Raw genomic sequence first — 19,646 nt, 5'->3', positions numbered from 1 at the left:
AGTACAGCAACTCTGATCTAGTCACCTCTGTACTGAGACATCTAGACTGAAGTTACTGTACAGAGGACGTCCTTATACACAGTACGGTGCACACAAACTATGAATCTCACTACAGCAACTCTGATCTAGTCACCTCTGTACTGAGACATCTAGACTGAAGTTACTGTACAGAGGACGTCCTTATACACAGTACGGTGCACACAAACTATGAATCTCAGTACAGCAACTCCCATCTAGTCACCTCTGTACTGAGACATCTAGACTGAAGTTACTGTACAGAGGACGTCCTTATACACAGTACGGTGCACACAAACTATGAATCTCAGTACAGCAACTCCCATCTAGTCACATCTGTACTGAGACATCTAGACTGAAGTTACTGTACAGAGGACGTCCTTATACACAGTACGGTGCACACAAACTATGAATCTCACTACAGCAACTCTGATCTAGTCACCTCTGTACTCAGACATCTAAATTGAAGTTACCGTACAGAGGACGTCCTTATACACAGTACGGTGCACACAAACTAGGAATCTCAGTACAGCAACTCTGATCTAGTTACCTCTGTACTGAGACATCTAGAATGGAGTTACTGTACAGAGGACGTCCTTATACACAGTACAGTGCACAGATATCATGGACCTCAGTGCTGCAACTCCGATCTAGTCACCTCTGTACTGAGACATCTATACTGAAGTTACTGTACAGAGGACGTCCTTATACACAGTACGGTGCACACAAACTATGAATCTCAGTACAGCAACTCTGATCTAGTCACCTCTGTACTGAGACATCTAGATTGAGGTTACTGTACAGAGGACGTCCTTATACACAGTACAGTGCACAGAAATCATGGACCTCAGTACAGCAACTCTGATCTAGTCACATGTGTACTGAGACAACTAGACTGAAGTTACTGTACAGAGGACGTCCTTATACACAGTACAGTGCACAGAAACTATGAATCTCAGTACAGCAACTCTGATCTAGTCACCTCTGTACTGAGACATCTATACTGAAGTTACTGTACAGAGGACGTCCTTATACACAGTACGGTGCACACAAACTATGAATCTCACTACAGCAACTCTGATCTAGTCACCTCTGTACTGAGACATCTAAATTGAAGTTACCGTACAGAGGACGTCCTTATACACAGTACAGTGCACAGAAATCATGGACCTCAGTACAGCAACTATGATCTAGTCACATGTGTACTGAGACAACTAGACTGAAGTTACTGTACAGAGGACGTCCTTATACACAGTACAGTGCACAGAAACTATGAATCTCAGTACAGCAACTCTGATCTAGTCACCTCTGTACTGAGACATCTATACTGAAGTTACTGTACAGAGGACGTCCTTATACACAGTACGGTGCACACAAACTATGAATCTCACTACAGCAACTCTGATCTAGTCACCTCTGTACTGAGACATCTAAATTGAAGTTACTGTACAGAGGACGTCCTTATACACAGTACAGTGCACAGAAATCATGGACCTCAGTGCTGCAACTCTGATCCAGTCACCTCTGTACTGAGACATCTATACTGAAGTTACTGTACAGAGGACGTCCTTATACACAGTACAGTGCACAGTAACTATGAATCTCAGTACAGCAACTCTGATCTAGTCACCTCTGTACTGAGACATCTATACTGAAGTTACTGTATAGAGGACATCCTTATACACAGTACGGTGCACACAAACTATGAATCTCAGTACAGCAACTCTGATCTAGTTACCTCTGTACTGAGACATCTAGACTGAAGTTACTGCACAGAGGACGTCCTTATACACAGTACAGTGCACAGAAATCATGAAACTTACTGCAGCAACTCTGATCTAGTCACCTCTGTACTGAGACATCTAGATTGAGGTTACTGTACAGAGGACGTCCTTATACACAGTACAGTGCACACAAACTATGAATCTCAGTACAGGAACTCTGATCTAGTCACCTCTTTACTAAGACAACTAGACTGAAGTTACTGTACAGAGGACGTCCTTATACACAGTACGGTGCACACAAACTATGAATCTCTGTACAGCAACTCTGATCTAGTCACCTCTGTACTGAGACAAATAGACTGAAGTTACTGTACAGAGGACGTCCTTATACACAGCACAGTGCACAGAGATCATGGACCTCAGTACAGCAACTCCGATCTAGTCACCTCTGTACTGAGACATCTAGAATGAGGTTAATGTATAGAGGACGTCCTTATACACAGTAGGGTGCACACAAACTATGAATCTCAGTACAGCAACTCTGATCTAGTCACCTCTGTACTGAGACATCTAGACTGAAGTTACTGTACAGAGGACGTCCTTATACACAGTACGGTGCACACAGATCATGGACCTCAGTACAGCAACTCCGATCTAGTCACCTCTGTACTGAGACATCTAGACTGAAGTTACTGTACAGAGGACGTCCTTATACACAGTAGGGTGCACAAAAACTATGAATCTCAGTACAGCAACTCTGATCTAGTTACCTCTGTACTGAGACAAATAGACTGAAGTTACTGTACAGAGGACGTCCTTATACACAGTACAGTGCACAGAGATCATGGACCTCAGTGCTGCAACTATGATCTAGTCACCTCTGTACTGAGACATCTAAATTGAAGTTACTGTACAGAGGACGTCCTTATACACAGTACAGTGCACAGAGATCATGGACCTCAGTGCTGCAACTCCGATCCAGTCACCTCTGTACTGAGACATCTAGACTAAGGTTACTGTACAGACGACGTCCATATACACAGTACGGTGCACAGAAACTATGAATCTCACTACAGCAACTCTGATCTAGTCACCTCTGTACTGAGACATCTATACTGAAGTTACTGTATAGAGGACGTCCTTATACACAGTACGGTGCACACAAACTATGAATCTCAGTACAGCAATTCTGATCTAGTTACCTCTGTCCTGAGACATCTAGATTGAGGTTACTGTACAGAGGAAGTCCTTATACACAGTACAGTGCACACAAACTATGAATCTCAGTACAGCAACTCTGATCTAGTCACCTCTTTACTAAGACAACTAGACTGAAGTTACTGTACAGAGGACGTCCTTATACACAGTACGGTGCACACAAACTATGAATCTCAGTACAGCAACTCTGATCTAGTCACCTCTGTACTGAGACATCTAGACTGAAGTTACTGTACAGAGGACGTCCTTATACACTGTACGGTGCTCACAAACTATGAATCTCACTACAGCAACTCCGATCTAGTCACCTCTGTACTGAGACATCTAGACTGAAGTTACTGTACAGAGGACGTCCTTATACACACTACGGTGCACACAAACTATGAATCTCAGTACAGCAACTCCGATCTAGTCACCTCTGTACTGAGACATCTAGAATGAGGTTAATGTACAGAGGACGTCCTTATACACAGTAGGGTGCACACAAACTATGAATCTCAGTACAGCAACTCTGATCTAGTCACCTCTGTACTGAGACATCTAGACTGAAGTTACTGTACAGAGTACGTCCTTATACACAGTACAGTGCACAGAGATCATGGACCTCAGTACAGCAACTCCGATCTAGTCACCTCTGTACTGAGACATCTAGATTGAGGTTACTGTACAGAGGACGTCCTCATACACAGTACAGTGCACACAAACTATGAACATCATTACAGCAACTCTGATCTAGTTACCTCTGTACTGAGACAACTAGACTGAAGTTACTGTACAGAGGAAGTCCTTATACACAGTACAGTGCACACAAACTATGAATCTCACTACAGCAACTCTGATCTAGTTACCTCTGTACTGAGACAACTATACTGAAGTACCTGTACAGAGGACGTCCTTATACACAGTACAGTGCACAGAGATCATGAACCTTACAGCTGCAACTATGATCTAGTCACCTCTGTACTGAGATATTTAGATTGAAGTTACTGTACAGAGGACGTCCTTATACACAGTACAGTGCACACAAACTATGAATATTAGTACAGCAACTCTGATCTAGTTACCTCTGTACTGAGACAACTAGACTGAAGTTACTGTACAGAGGACGTCCTTATACACAGTACAGTGCACACAAACTATGAATCTCACTACAGCAACTCTGATCTAGTCACCTCTGTACTGAGACATCTAAATTGAAGTTACCGTACAGAGGACGTCCTTATACACAGTACGGTGCACACAAACTATGAATCTCAGTACAGCAACTCTGATCTAGTCACCTCTGTACTGAGACATCTAGATTGAGGTTACTGTACAGAGGACGTCCTTATACACAGTACAGTGCACAGAAATCATGGACCTCAGTACAGCAACTCCGATCTAGTCACCTCTGTACTGAGACATCTAGACTGAAGTTACTGTATAGAGGACGTCCTTATACATAGTACAGTGCACAGAAATCATGGACCTCAGTACAGCAACTCTGATCTAGTTACCTCTGTACTGAGACATCTAGACTGAAGTTACTGTACAGAGGACGTCCTTATACACAGTAAAGTGCACAGAGATCATGGACCTCAGTGCTGCAACTCCGATCTAGTCACCTCTGTACTGAGACATCTAAATTGATGTTACCGTACAGAGGACGTCCTTATACACAGTACGGTGAACAGAAATCATGAACCTTACTGCAGTAACTCTGATCTAATCACCTTTGTACTGAGACATCTAGATCGAAGTTACTGTACAGAGGACGTCCTTATACACAGTACAGTGCACAGAGATCATGAACCTTACTGCAGCAACTCTGATCTAGTCACCTCTGTACTGAGACATCTAGACTGAGGTTACTGTACAGAGGACGTCCTTATACACAGTACAGTGCACAGAAATCATGAACCTTACTGCAGCAACTCTGATCTAGTCACCTCTGTACTGAGACATCTAGACTGAGGTTACTGTACAGAGGACGTCCTTATACACAGTACAGTGCACAGAAATCATGAACCTTACTGCAGCAACTCTGATCTAGTCACCTCTGTACTGAGACATCTAGACTGAAGTTACTGTACAGAGGACGTCCTCATACACAGTACAGTGCACACAAACTATGAATCTCAGTACAGCAACTCTGATCTAGTCACCTCTGTACTGAGACATCTAGATGGAGGTTACTGTACAGAGGACGTCCTTATACACAGTAGGGTGCACACAAACTATGAATCTCAGTACAGCAACTCTGATCTAGTCACCTCTGTACTGAGACAACTAGACTGAAGTTACTGTACAGAGGACGTCCTCATACACAGTACAGTGCACACAAACTATGAATCTCAGTACAGCAACTCTGATCTAGTCACCTCTGTACTGAGACATCTAGATGGAGGTTACTGTACAGAGGACGTCCTTATACACAGTAGGGTGCACACAAACTATGAATCTCAGTACAGCAACTCTGATCTAGTCACCTCTGTACTGAGACATCTAGATGGAGGTTACTGTACAGAGGACGTCCTTATACACAGTACAGTGAACACAAACTATGAATCTCAGTACAGCAACTCTGATCTAGTTACCTCTGTACTGAGACATCTAGATTGAGGTTACTGTATAGAGGACGTCCTTATACACAGTACAGTGCACAGAGATCATGGACCTTACTGCAGCAACTCTGATCTAGTCACCTCTGTACTGAGACATCTAGACTGAAGTTACTGTACAGAGGACGTCCTTATACACAGTACCGTGCACAGAGATCATGAACCTTACTGCAGCAACTCTGATCTAGTCACCTCTGTACTGAGACATCTAGATTGAGGTTACTGTACAGAGGACGTCCTTATACACAGTACAGTGCACAGAGATCATGAACCTTACTGCAGCAACTCTGATCTAGTCACCTCTGTACTGAGACGTCTAGATTGAGGTTACTGTACAGAGGACGTCCTTATACACAGTACAGTGCACACAAACTATGAATCTCACTACAGCAACTCTGATCTAGTCACCTCTGTACTGAGACATCTAGACTGAAGATACTGTACAGAGGACGTCCTTATACACAGTACAGTGCACAGAGATCATGGACCTCAGTGCTGCAACTCTGATCTAGTCACCTCTGTACTGAGACATCTAGACTGAGGTTACTGTACAGAGGACGTCCTTATACACAGTACAGTGCACAGAAATCATGAACCTTACTGCAGCAACTCTGATCTAGTTACCTCTGTACTGAGACATCTTAATTGAAGTTACTGTACAGAGGACGTCCTTATACACAGTACGGTGCACACAAACTATGAATCTCAGTACAGCAACTCCCATCTAGTCACCTCTATACTGAGACATCTAGACTGAAGTTACTGTACAGAGGACGTCCTTATACACAGTACGGTGCACACAAACTATGAATTTCACAACAGCAACTCTGATCTAGTCACCTCTGTACTGAGACATCTAGATTGAGGTTACTGTACAGAGGACGTCCTTATACACAGTACGGTGCACACAAACTATGAATCTCAGTACAGCAACTCTGATCTAGTCACCTCTGTACTAAGACATCTAGACTGAAGTTACTGTACAGAGGACGTCCTTATACACAGTACAGTGCACACAAACTATGAATCTCAGTACAGCAACTCTGATCTAGTCACCTCTGTACTAAGACATCTAGACTGAAGTTACTGTATAGAGGACGTCCTTATACACAGTACGGTGCACACAAACTATGAATCTCACTACAGCAACTCTGATCTAGTCACCTCTGTACTAAGACATCTAGACTGAAGTTACTGTATAGAGGACGTCCTTATACACAGTACGGTGCACACAAACTATGAATCTCACTACAGCAACTCTGATCTAGTCACCTCTGTACTGAGACATCTAGACTGAAGTTACTGTACAGAGGACGTCCTTATACACAGTACGGTGCACACAAACTATGAATCTCAGTACAGCAACTCCCATCTAGTCACCTCTGTACTGAGACATCTAGACTGAAGTTACTGTACAGAGGACGTCCTTATACACAGTACGGTGCACACAAACTATGAATCTCACTACAGCAACTCTGATCTAGTCACCTCTGTACTGAGACATCTAGACTGAAGTTACCGTACAGAGGACGTCCTTATACACAGTACGGTGCACACAAACTAGGAATCTCAGTACAGCAACTCTGATCTAGTTACCTCTGTACTGAGACATCTAGAATGGAGTTACTGTACAGAGGACGTCCTTATACACAGTACAGTGCACAGATATCATGGACCTCAGTGCTGCAACTCCGATCTAGTCACCTCTGTACTGAGACATCTATACTGAAGTTACTGTACAGAGGACGTCCTTATACACAGTACGGTGCACACAAACTATGAATCTCAGTACAGCAACTCTGATCTAGTCACCTCTGTACTGAGACATCTAGATTGAGGTTACTGTACAGAGGACGTCCTTATACACAGTACAGTGCACAGAAATCATGGACCTCAGTACAGCAACTCTGATCTAGTCACATGTGTACTGAGACAACTAGACTGAAGTTACTGTACAGAGGACGTCCTTATACACAGTACAGTGCACAGAAACTATGAATCTCAGTACAGCAACTCTGATCTAGTCACCTCTGTACTGAGACATCTAAATTGAAGTTACCGTACAGAGGACGTCCTTATACACAGTACAGTGCACAGAGATCATGGACCTTAGTGCTGCAACTCTGATCTAGTCACCTCTGTACTGAGACATCTAAATTGAAGTTACTGTACAGAGGACGTCCTTATACACAGTACAGTGCACAGAAATCATGGACCTCAGTGCTGCAACTCTGATCCAGTCACCTCTGTACTGAGAGATCTAGACTAAGGTTACTGTACAGAGGACGTTCTTATACACAGTACGGTGCACAGAAACTATGAATCTCACTACAGCAACTCTGATCTAGTCACCTCTGTACTGAGACATCTAGACTGAAGTTACTGTATAGAGGACGTCCTTATACACAGTACGGTGCACACAAACTATGAATCTCAGTACAGCAACTCTGATCTAGTTACCTCTGTGCTGAGACATCTAGACTGAAGTTACTGTACAGAGGACGTCCTTATACACAGTACAGTGCACAGAAATCATGAAACTTACTGCAGCAACTCTGATCTAGTCACCTCTGTACTGAGACATCTAGATTGAGGTTACTGTACAGAGGACGTCCTTATACACAGTACAGTGCACACAAACTATGAATCTCAGTACAGGAACTCTGATCTAGTCACCTCTTTACTAAGACAACTAGACTGAAGTTACTGTACAGAGGACGTCCTTATACACAGTACGGTGCACACAAACTATGAATCTCAGTACAGCAACTCTGATCTAGTCACCTCTGTACTGAGACATCTAGACTGAAGTTACTGTACAGAGGACGTCCTTATACACAGTAAGGTGCACACAAACTATGAATCTCAGTACAGCAACTCTGATCTAGTCACCTCTGTACTGAGACATCTAAATTGAAGTTACCGTACAGAGGACGTCCTTATACACAGTACGGTGCACAGAGATCATGGACCTCAGTACAGCAACTCCGATCTAGTCACCTCTGTACTGAGACATCTAGACTGAAGTTACTGTACAGAGGACGTCCTTATACACAGTAGGGTGCACACAAACTATGAATCTCAGTACAGCAACTCTGATCTAGTTACCTCTGTACTGAGACAAATAGACTGAAGTTACTGTACAGAGGACGTCCTTATACACAGTACAGTGCACAGAGATCATGGACCTCAGTACAGCAACTCCGATCTAGTCACCTCTGTACTGAGACTTCTAGAATGAGGTTAATGTACAGAGGACGTCCTTATACACAGTAGGGTGCACACAAACTATGAATCTCAGTACAGCAACTCTGATCTAGTCACCTCTGTACTGAGACATCTAGACTGAAGTTACTGTACAGAGGACGTCCTTATACACAGTACGGTGCACAGAGATCATGGACCTCAATACAGCAACTCCGATCTAGTCACCTCTGTTCTGAGACATCTAGACTGAAGTTACTGTACAGAGGAAGTCCTTATACACAGTAGGGTGCACACAAACTATGAATCTCAGTACAGCAACTCTGATCTAGTTACCTCTGTACTGAGACAAATAGACTGAAGTTACTGTACAGAGGACGTCCTTATACACAGTACAGTGCACAGAGATCATGGACCTCAGTGCTGCAACTATGATCTAGTCACCTCTGTACTGAGACATCTAAATTGAAGTTACCGTACAGAGGGCGTCCTTATACACAGTACAGTGAACAGAAATCATGAACCTTACTGCAGCAACTCTGATCTAATCACCTTTGTACTGAGACAACTAGACTGAAGTTACTGTACAGAGGACGTCCTTATACACAGTACAGTGCACAGAAATCATGAACCTTACTGCAGCAACTCTGGTCTAGTCACCTCTGTACTGAGACATCTAGACTGAGGTTACTGTACAGAGGACGTCCTTATACACAGTACAGTGTACAGAAATCATGGACCTTACTGCAGCAACTCTGATCTAGTCACCTCTGTACTGAGACATCTAGACTGAAGTTACTGTACAGAGGACGTCCTTATACACAGTACAGTGCACAGAGATCATGAACCTTACTGCAGCAACTCTGATCTAGTCACCTCTGTACTGAGACATCTAGATTGAAGTTACCGTACAGAGGACGTCCTTATACACAGTACAGTGCACGCAAACTATGAATCTCAGTACAGCAACTCTGATCTAGTCACCTCTGTACTGAGACATCTAGACTGAAGTTACTGTACAGAGGACGTCCTTATACACAGTACAGTGAACACAATCTATGAATCTCAGTACAGCAACTCTGATCTAGTCACCTCTGTACTGAGACATCTAGACTGAAGTTACTGTACAGAGGACGTCCTTATACACAGTACCGTGCACAGAGATCATGAACCTTACTGCAGCAACTCTGTTCTAGTCACCTCTGTACTGAGACATCTAGACTGAAGTTACCGTACAGAGGACGTCCTTATACACAGTACGGTGCACACAAACTATGAATTTCAGTAGAGCAACTCTGATCTAGTCACCTCTGTACTGAGACATCTAGACTGAAGTTACTGTACAGAGGACGTCCTTATACACAGTACAGTGCACAGAGATCATGGACCTCAGTGCTGCAACTCTGATCTAGTCACCTCTGTACTGAGACATCTAGACTGAGGTTACTGTACAGAGGACGTCCTTATACACAGTACAGTGCACAGAAATCATGAACCTTACTGCAGCAACTCTGATCTAGTTACCTCTGTACTGAGACATCTTAATTGAAGTTACCGTACAGAGGACGTCCTTATACACAGTACGGTGCACACAAACTATGAATCTCAGTACAGCAACTCCCATCTAGTCACCTCTATACTGAGACGTCTAGACTGAAGTTACTGTACAGAGGACGTCCTTATACACAGTACGGTGCACACAAACTATGAATTTCACAACAGCAACTCTGATCTAGTCACCTCTGTACTGAGACATCTAGATTGAGGTTACTGTACAGAGGACGTCCTTATACACAGTACGGTGCACACAAACTATGAATCTCAGTACAGCAACTCTGATCTAGTCACCTCTGTACTGAGACATCTAGACTGAAGTTACTGTACAGAGGACGTCCTTATACACAGTACGGTGCACACAAACTATGAATCTCACTACAGCAACTCTGATCTAGTCACCTCTGTACTGAGACATCTAGACTGAAGTTACTGTACAGAGGACGTCCTTATACACAGTACGGTGCACACAAACTATGAATCTCAGTACAGCAACTCCCATCTAGTCACCTCTGTACTGAGACATCTAGACTGAAGTTACTGTACAGAGGACGTCCTTATACACAGTACGGTGCACACAAACTATGAATCTCAGTACAGCAACTCCCATCTAGTCACATCTGTACTGAGACAACTAGACTGAAGTTACTGTACAGAGGACGTCCTTATACACAGTACAGTGCACAGAAACTATGAATCTCAGTACAGCAACTCTGATCTAGTCACCTCTGTACTGAGACATCTATACTGAAGTTACTGTACAGAGGACGTCCTTATACACAGTACGGTGCACACAAACTATGAATCTCACTACAGCAACTCTGATCTAGTCACCTCTGTATTGAGACATCTAAATTGAAGTTACTGTACAGAGGACGTCCTTATACACAGTACAGTGCACAGAAACTATGAATCTCAGTACAGCAACTCTGATCTAGTCACCTCTGTACTGAGAGATCTAGACTAAGGTTACTGTACAGAGGACGTTCTTATACACAGTACGGTGCACAGAAACTATGAATCTCACTACAGCAACTCTGATCTAGTCACCTCTGTACTGAGACATCTATACTGAAGTTACTGTATAGAGGACATCCTTATACACAGTACGGTGCACACAAACTATGAATCTCAGTACAGCAACTCTGATCTAGTTACCTCTGTACTGAGACATCTAGACTGAAGTTACTGCACAGAGGACGTCCTTATACACAGTACAGTGCACAGAAATCATGAAACTTACTGCAGCAACTCTGATCTAGTCACCTCTGTACTGAGACATCTAGATTGAGGTTACTGTACAGAGGACGTCCTTATACACAGTACAGTGCACACAAACTATGAATCTCAGTACAGGAACTCTGATCTAGTCACCTCTTTACTAAGACAACTAGACTGAAGTTACTGTACAGAGGACGTCCTTATACACAGTACGGTGCACACAAACTATGAATCTCTGTACAGCAACTCTGATCTAGTCACCTCTGTACTGAGACAAATAGACTGAAGTTACTGTACAGAGGACGTCCTTATACACAGCACAGTGCACAGAGATCATGGACCTCAGTACAGCAACTCCGATCTAGTCACCTCTGTACTGAGACATCTAGAATGAGGTTAATGTATAGAGGACGTCCTTATACACAGTAGGGTGCACACAAACTATGAATCTCAGTACAGCAACTCTGATCTAGTCACCTCTGTACTGAGACATCTAGACTGAAGTTACTGTACAGAGGACGTCCTTATACACAGTACGGTGCACACAGATCATGGACCTCAGTACAGCAACTCCGATCTAGTCACCTCTGTACTGAGACATCTAGACTGAAGTTACTGTACAGAGGACGTCCTTATACACAGTAGGGTGCACACAAACTATGAATCTCAGTACAGCAACTCTGATCTAGTTACCTCTGTACTGAGACAAATAGACTGAAGTTACTGTACAGAGCACGTCCTTATACACAGTACAGTGCACAGAGATCATGGACCTCAGTGCTGCAACTATGATCTAGTCACCTCTGTACTGAGACATCTAAATTGAAGTTACTGTACAGAGGACGTCCTTATACACAGTACAGTGCACAGAGATCATGGACCTCAGTGCTGCAACTCCGATCCAGTCACCTCTGTACTGAGACATCTAGACTAAGGTTACTGTACAGAGGACGTCCATATACACAGTACGGTGCACAGAAACTATGAATCTCACTACAGCAACTCTGATCTAGTCACCTCTGTACTGAGACATCTATACTGAAGTTACTGTATAGAGGACGTCCTTATACACAGTACGGTGCACACAAACTATGAATCTCAGTACAGCAACTCTGATCTAGTCACCTCTGTCCTGAGACATCTAGATTGAGGTTACTGTACAGAGGAAGTCCTTATACACAGTACAGTGCACACAAACTATGAATCTCAGTACAGCAACTCTGATCTAGTCACCTCTTTACTAAGACAACTAGACTGAAGTTACTGTACAGAGGACGTCCTTATACACAGTACGGTGCACACAAACTATGAATCTCAGTACAGCAACTCTGATCTAGTCACCTCTGTACTGAGACATCTAGACTGAAGTTACTGTACAGAGGACGTCCTTATACACTGTACGGTGCTCACAAACTATGAATCTCACTACAGCAACTCCGATCTAGTCACCTCTGTACTGAGACATCTAGACTGAAGTTACTGTACAGAGGACGTCCTTATACACACTACGGTGCACACAAACTATGAATCTCAGTACAGCAACTCTGATCTAGTCACCTCTGTACTGAGACATCTAAATTGAAGTTACCGTACAGAGGACGTCCTTATACACAGTACGGTGCACAGAGATCATGGACCTCAGTACAGCAACTCCGATCTAGTCACCTCTGTACTGAGACATCTAGAATGAGGTTAATGTACAGAGGACGTCCTTATACACAGTAGGGTGCACACAAACTATGAATCTCAGTACAGCAACTCTGATCTAGTCACCTCTGTACTGAGACATCTAGACTGAAGTTACTGTACAGAGAACGTCCTTATACACAGTAAGGTGCACACAAACTATGAATCTCAGTACAGCAACTCTGATCTAGTCACCTCTGTACTGAGACATCTAAATTGAAGTTACCGTACAGAGGACGTCCTTATACACAGTACGGTGCACAGAGATCATGGACCTCAGTACAGCAACTCCGATCTAGTCACCTCTGTACTGAGACATCTAGAATGAGGTTAATGTACAGAGGACGTCCTTATACACAGTAGGGTGCACACAAACTATGAATCTCAGTACAGCAACTCTGATCTAGTCACCTCTGTACTGAGACATCTAGACTGAAGTTACTGTACAGAGTACGTCCTTATACACAGTACAGTGCACAGAGATCATGGACCTCAGTACAGCAACTCCGATCTAGTCACCTCTGTACTGAGACATCTAGATTGAGGTTACTGTACAGAGGACGTCCTCATACACAGTACAGTGCACACAAACTATGAACATCAGTACAGCAACTCTGATCTAGTTACCTCTGTACTGAGACAACTAGACTGAAGTTACTGTACAGAGGAAGTCCTTATACACAGTACAGTGCACACAAACTATGAATCTCACTACAGCAACTCTGATCTAGTTACCTCTGTACTGAGACAACTATACTGAAGTACCTGTACAGAGGACGTCCTTATACACAGTACAGTGCACAGAGATCATGAACCTTACAGCTGCAACTATGATCTAGTCACCTCTGTACTGAGATATTTAGATTGAAGTTACTGTACAGAGGACGTCCTTATACACAGTACAGTGCACACAAACTATGAATATTAGTACAGCAACTCTGATCTAGTTACCTCTGTACTGAGACAACTAGACTGAAGTTACTGTACAGAGGACGTCCTTATACACAGTACAGTGCACACAAACTATGAATCTCACTACAGCAACTCTGATCTAGTCACCTCTGTACTGAGACATCTAAATTGAAGTTACCGTACAGAGGACGTCCTTATACACAGTACGGTGCACACAAACTATGAATCTCAGTACAGCAACTCTGATCTAGTCACCTCTGTACTGAGACATTTAGATTGAGGTTACTGTACAGAGGACGTCCTTATACACAGTACAGTGCACAGAAATCATGGACCTCAGTACAGCAACTCCGATCTAGTCACCTCTGTACTGAGACATCTAGACTGAAGTTACTGTATAGAGGACGTCCTTATACATAGTACAGTGCACAGAAATCATGGACCTCAGTACAGCAACTCTGATCTAGTTACCTCTGTACTGAGACAACTAGACTGAAGTTACTGTACAGAGGATGTCCTTATACACAGTACAGTGCACAGAAACTATGAATCTCAGTACAGCAACTCCCATCTAGTCACCTCTGTACTGAGACATCTAGATTGAGGTTACCATACAGAGGACGTCCTTATACACAGTACAGTGCACAGAGATCATGAACCTTACTGCAGCAACTCTGATCTAGTTACCTCTGTACTGAGACAACTAGACTGAAGTTACTGTATAGAGGACGTCCTTATACACAGTACAGTGCACAGAAATCATGGACCTCAGTGCAGCAACTCTGATCTAGTCACCTCTGTACTGAGACATCTAGACTGAAGTTACTGTACAGAGGACGTCCTTATACACAGTACGGTGCACACAAACTATGAATCTCAGTACAGCAACTCTGATCTAGTCACATGTGTACTGAGACAACTAGACTGAAGTTACTGTACAGAGGACGTCCTTATACACAGTACAGTGCACACAAACTATGAATCTCAGTACAGCAACTCTGATCTAGTCACCTCTGTACTGAGACATCTAAATTGAAGTTACTGTACAGAGGATGTCCTTATACACAGTACAGTGCACAGAGATCATGGACCTCAGTGCTGCAACTCCGATCCAGTCACCTCTGTACTGAGACATCTAGACTAAGGTTACTGTACAGAGGACGTCCTTATACACAGTACGGTGCACACAAACTATGAATCTCACTACAGCAACTCTGATCTAGTCACCTCTGTACTGAGACATCTATACTGAAGTTACTGTATAGAGGACGTCCTTATACACAGTACGGTGCACACAAACTATGAATCTCAGTACAGCAACTCTGATCTTGTTACCTCTGTACTGAGACATCTATACTGAAGTTACTGTACAGAGGACGTCCTTATACACAGTAAGGTGCACACAAACCATGAATCTCAGTACAGCAACTCTGATCTTGTTACCTCTGTACTGAGACATCTATACTGAAGTTACTGTATAGAGGACGTCCTTATACACAGTACGGTGCACACAAACTATGAATCTCAGTACAGCAACTCTGATCTAGTTACCTCTGTACTGAGACAACTAGACTGAAGTTACTGTACAGAGGACATCCTTATACACAGTACAGTGCACAGAGATCATGAACCTTACAGCTGCAACTCTGATCTAGTCACCTCTGTACTGAGATATCTAGATTGAAGTTACCGTACAGAGGACGTCCTTATACACAGTACAGTGCACACAAACTATGAATATCAGTACAGCAACTCTGATCTAGTTACCTCTGTACTGAGACAACTAGACTGAAGTTACTGTACAGAGGACGTCCTTATACACTGTACGGTGCACACAAACTATGAATATCAGTACAGCAACTCTGATCTAGTTACCTCTGTACTGAGACATCTAGATTGAGGTTACCATACAGAGGACGTCCTTATACACAGTACAGTGCACAGAGATCATGAACCTTACTGCAGCAACTCTGATCTAGTTACCTCTGTACTGAGACAACTAGACTGAAGTTACTGTATAGAGGACGTCCTTATACACAGTACAGTGCACAGAAATCATGGACCTCAGTGCAGCAACTCTGATCTAGTCACCTCTGTACTGAGACATCTAGATTGAGGTTACTGTACAGAGGACGTCCTTATACACAGTACAGTGCACACAAACTATGAATCTCAGTACAGCAACTCCCAACTAGTCACCTGTGTACTGAGACATCTAGACTGAAGTTACTGTACAGAGGACGTCCTTATACACAGTACAGTGCACAGAGATCATGGACCTCAGTGCTGCAACTCCGATCCAGTCACCTCTGTACTGAGACATCTAGACTTAGGTTACTGTACAGAGGACGTCTTTATACACAGTACGGTGCACACAAACTATGAATCTCACTACAGCAACTCTGATCTAGTCACCTCTGTACTGAGACATCTAGACTGAAGTTACTGTACAGAGGACGTCCTTATACACAGTACAGTGCTCACAAACTATGAATCTCAGTACAGCAACTCTGATCTAGTCACATGTGTACTGAGACAACTAGACTGAAGTTACTGTACAGAGGACGTCCTTATACACAGTACAGTGCACAGAAACTATGAATCTCAGTACAGCAACTCTGATCTAGTCACCTCTGTACTGAGACATCTAAATTGAAGTTACTGTACAGAGGATGTCCTTATACACAGTACAGTGCACAGAGATCATGGACCTCAGTGCTGCAACTCCGATCCAGTCACCTCTGTACTGAGACATCTAGACTAAGGTTACTGTACAGAGTACCTCCTTATACACAGTACGGTGCACGCAAACTATGAATCTCACTACAGCAACTCTCATCTAGTCACCTCTGTACTGAGACATCTATACTGAAGTTACTGTACAGAGGACGTCCTTATACACAGTACAGTGCACAGAGATCATGAACCTTACTGCAGCAACTCTGATCTAGTTACCTCTGTACTGAGACAACTAGACTGAAGTTACTGTATAGAGGACGTCCTTATACACAGTACAGTGCACAGAAATCATGGACCTCAGTGCAGCAACTCTGATCTAGTCACCTCTGTACTGAGACATCTAGATTGAGGTTACTGTACAGAGGACGTCCTTATACACAGTACGGTGCACACAAACTATGAATCTCAGTACAGCAACTCTGATCTAGTCACATGTGTACTGAGACAACTAGACTGAAGTTACTGTACAGAGGACGTCCTTATACACAGTACAGTGCACACAAACTATGAATCTCAGTACAGCAACTCTGATCTAGTCACCTCTGTACTGAGACATCTAAATTGAAGTTACTGTACAGAGGATGTCCTTATACACAGTACAGTGCACAGAGATCATGGACCTCAGTGCTGCAACTCCGATCCAGTCACCTCTGTACTGAGACATCTAGACTAAGGTTACTGTACAGAGGACGTCCTTATACACAGTACAGTGCACAGAAACTATGAATCTCACTACAGCAACTCTCATCTAGTCACCTCTGTACTGAGACATCTATACTGAAGTTACTGTATAGAGGACGTCCTTATACACAGCACGGTGCACACAAACTATGAATCTCAGTACAGCAACTCTGATCTTGTTACCTCTGTACTGAGACATCTATACTGAAGTTACTGTACAGAGGACGTCCTTATACACAGTAAGGTGCACACAAACCATGAATCTCAGTACAGCAACTCTGATCTAGTCACCTCTGTACTGAGACATCTATACTGAAGTTACTGTATAGAGGACGTCCTTATACACAGTACGGTGCACACAAACTATGAATCTCAGTACAGCAACTCTGATCTAGTTACCTCTGTACTGAGACAACTAGACTGAAGTTACTGTACAGAGGACATCCTTATACACAGTACAGTGCACAGAGATCATGAACCTTACAGCTGCAACTCTGATCTAGTCACCTCTGTACTGAGACAACTAGACTGAAGTTACTGTATAGAGGACGTCCTTATACACAGTACAGTGCACAGAAATCATGGACCTCAGTGCAGCAACTCTGATCTAGTCACCTCTGTACTGAGACATCTAGATTGAGGTTACTGTACAGAGGACGTCCTTATACACAGTACAGTGCACACAAACTATGAATCTCAGTACAGCAACTCTGATCTAGTCACATGTGTACTGAGACATCTAGACTGAAGTTACTGTACAGAGGACGTCCTTATACACAGTACATTGCACAGAGATCATGGACCTCAGTGCTGCAACTCCGATCCAGTCACCTCTGTACTGAGACATCTAGACTTAGGTTACTGTACAGAGGACGTCTTTATACACAGTACGGTGCACACAAACTATGAATCTCACTACAGCAACTCTGATCTAGTCACCTCTGTACTGAGACATCTAGACTGAAGTTACTGTACAGAGGACGTCCTTATACACAGTACAGTGCTCACAAACTATGAATCTCAGTACAGCAACTCTGATCTAGTCACATGTGTACTGAGACAACTAGACTGAAGTTACTGTACAGAGGACGTCCTTATACACAGTACGGTGCACACAAACTATGAATCTCAGTACAGCAACTCTGATCTAGTTACCTCTGTACTGAGACAACTAGACTGAAGTTACTGTACAGAGGACATCCTTATACACAGTACAGTGCACAGAGATCATGAACCTTACAGCTGCAACTCTGATCTAGTCACCTCTGTACTGAGATATTTAGATTGAAGTTACTGTACAGAGGACGTCCTTATACACAGTACAGTGCACACAAACTATGAATATCAGTACAGCAACTCTGATCTAGTTACCTCTGTACTGAGACAACTAGACTGAAGTTACTGTACAGAGGACGTCCTTATACACAGTACGGTGCACACAAACTATGAATATCAGTACAGCAACTCTGATCTAGTTACCTCTGTACTGAGACATCTAGATTGAGGTTACCATTCAGAGGACGTCCTTATACACAGTACGGTGCACAGAGATCATGAACCTTACTGCAGCAACTCTGATCTAGTTACCTCTGTACTGAGACAACTAGACTGAAGTTACTGTATAGAGGACGTCCTTATACACAGTACAGTGCACAGAAATCATGGACCTTAGTGCAGCAACTCTGATCTAGTCACCTCTGTACTGAGACATCTAGATTGAGGTTACTGTACAGAGGACGTCCTTATACACAGTACAGTGCACACAAACTATGAATCTCAGTACAGCAACTCCCAACTAGTCACCTGTGTACTGAGACATCTAGACTGAAGTTACTGTACAGAGGACGTCCTTATACACAGTACAGTGCACAGAGATCATGGACCTCAGTGCTGCAACTCCGATCCAGTCACCTCTGTACTGAGACATCTAGACTTAGGTTACTGTACAGAGGACGTCCTTATACACAGTACGGTGCATAGAAACTATGAATCTCACTACAGCAACTCTGATCTAGTCACCTCTGTACTGAGACATCTAGATTGAGGTTACTGTACAGAGGACGTCCTTATACACAGTACGGTGCACACAAAC

Source organism: Phyllobates terribilis, unplaced genomic scaffold (genome assembly GCF_046119375.1).
Source record: "Phyllobates terribilis strain yellow unplaced genomic scaffold, ASM4611937v1 Scaffold_12__6_contigs__length_324123572, whole genome shotgun sequence".
In the NCBI taxonomy this organism is placed as follows: domain Eukaryota; kingdom Metazoa; phylum Chordata; class Amphibia; order Anura; family Dendrobatidae; genus Phyllobates; species Phyllobates terribilis.
Note: the sequence above shows the minus strand (reverse complement) of the source record.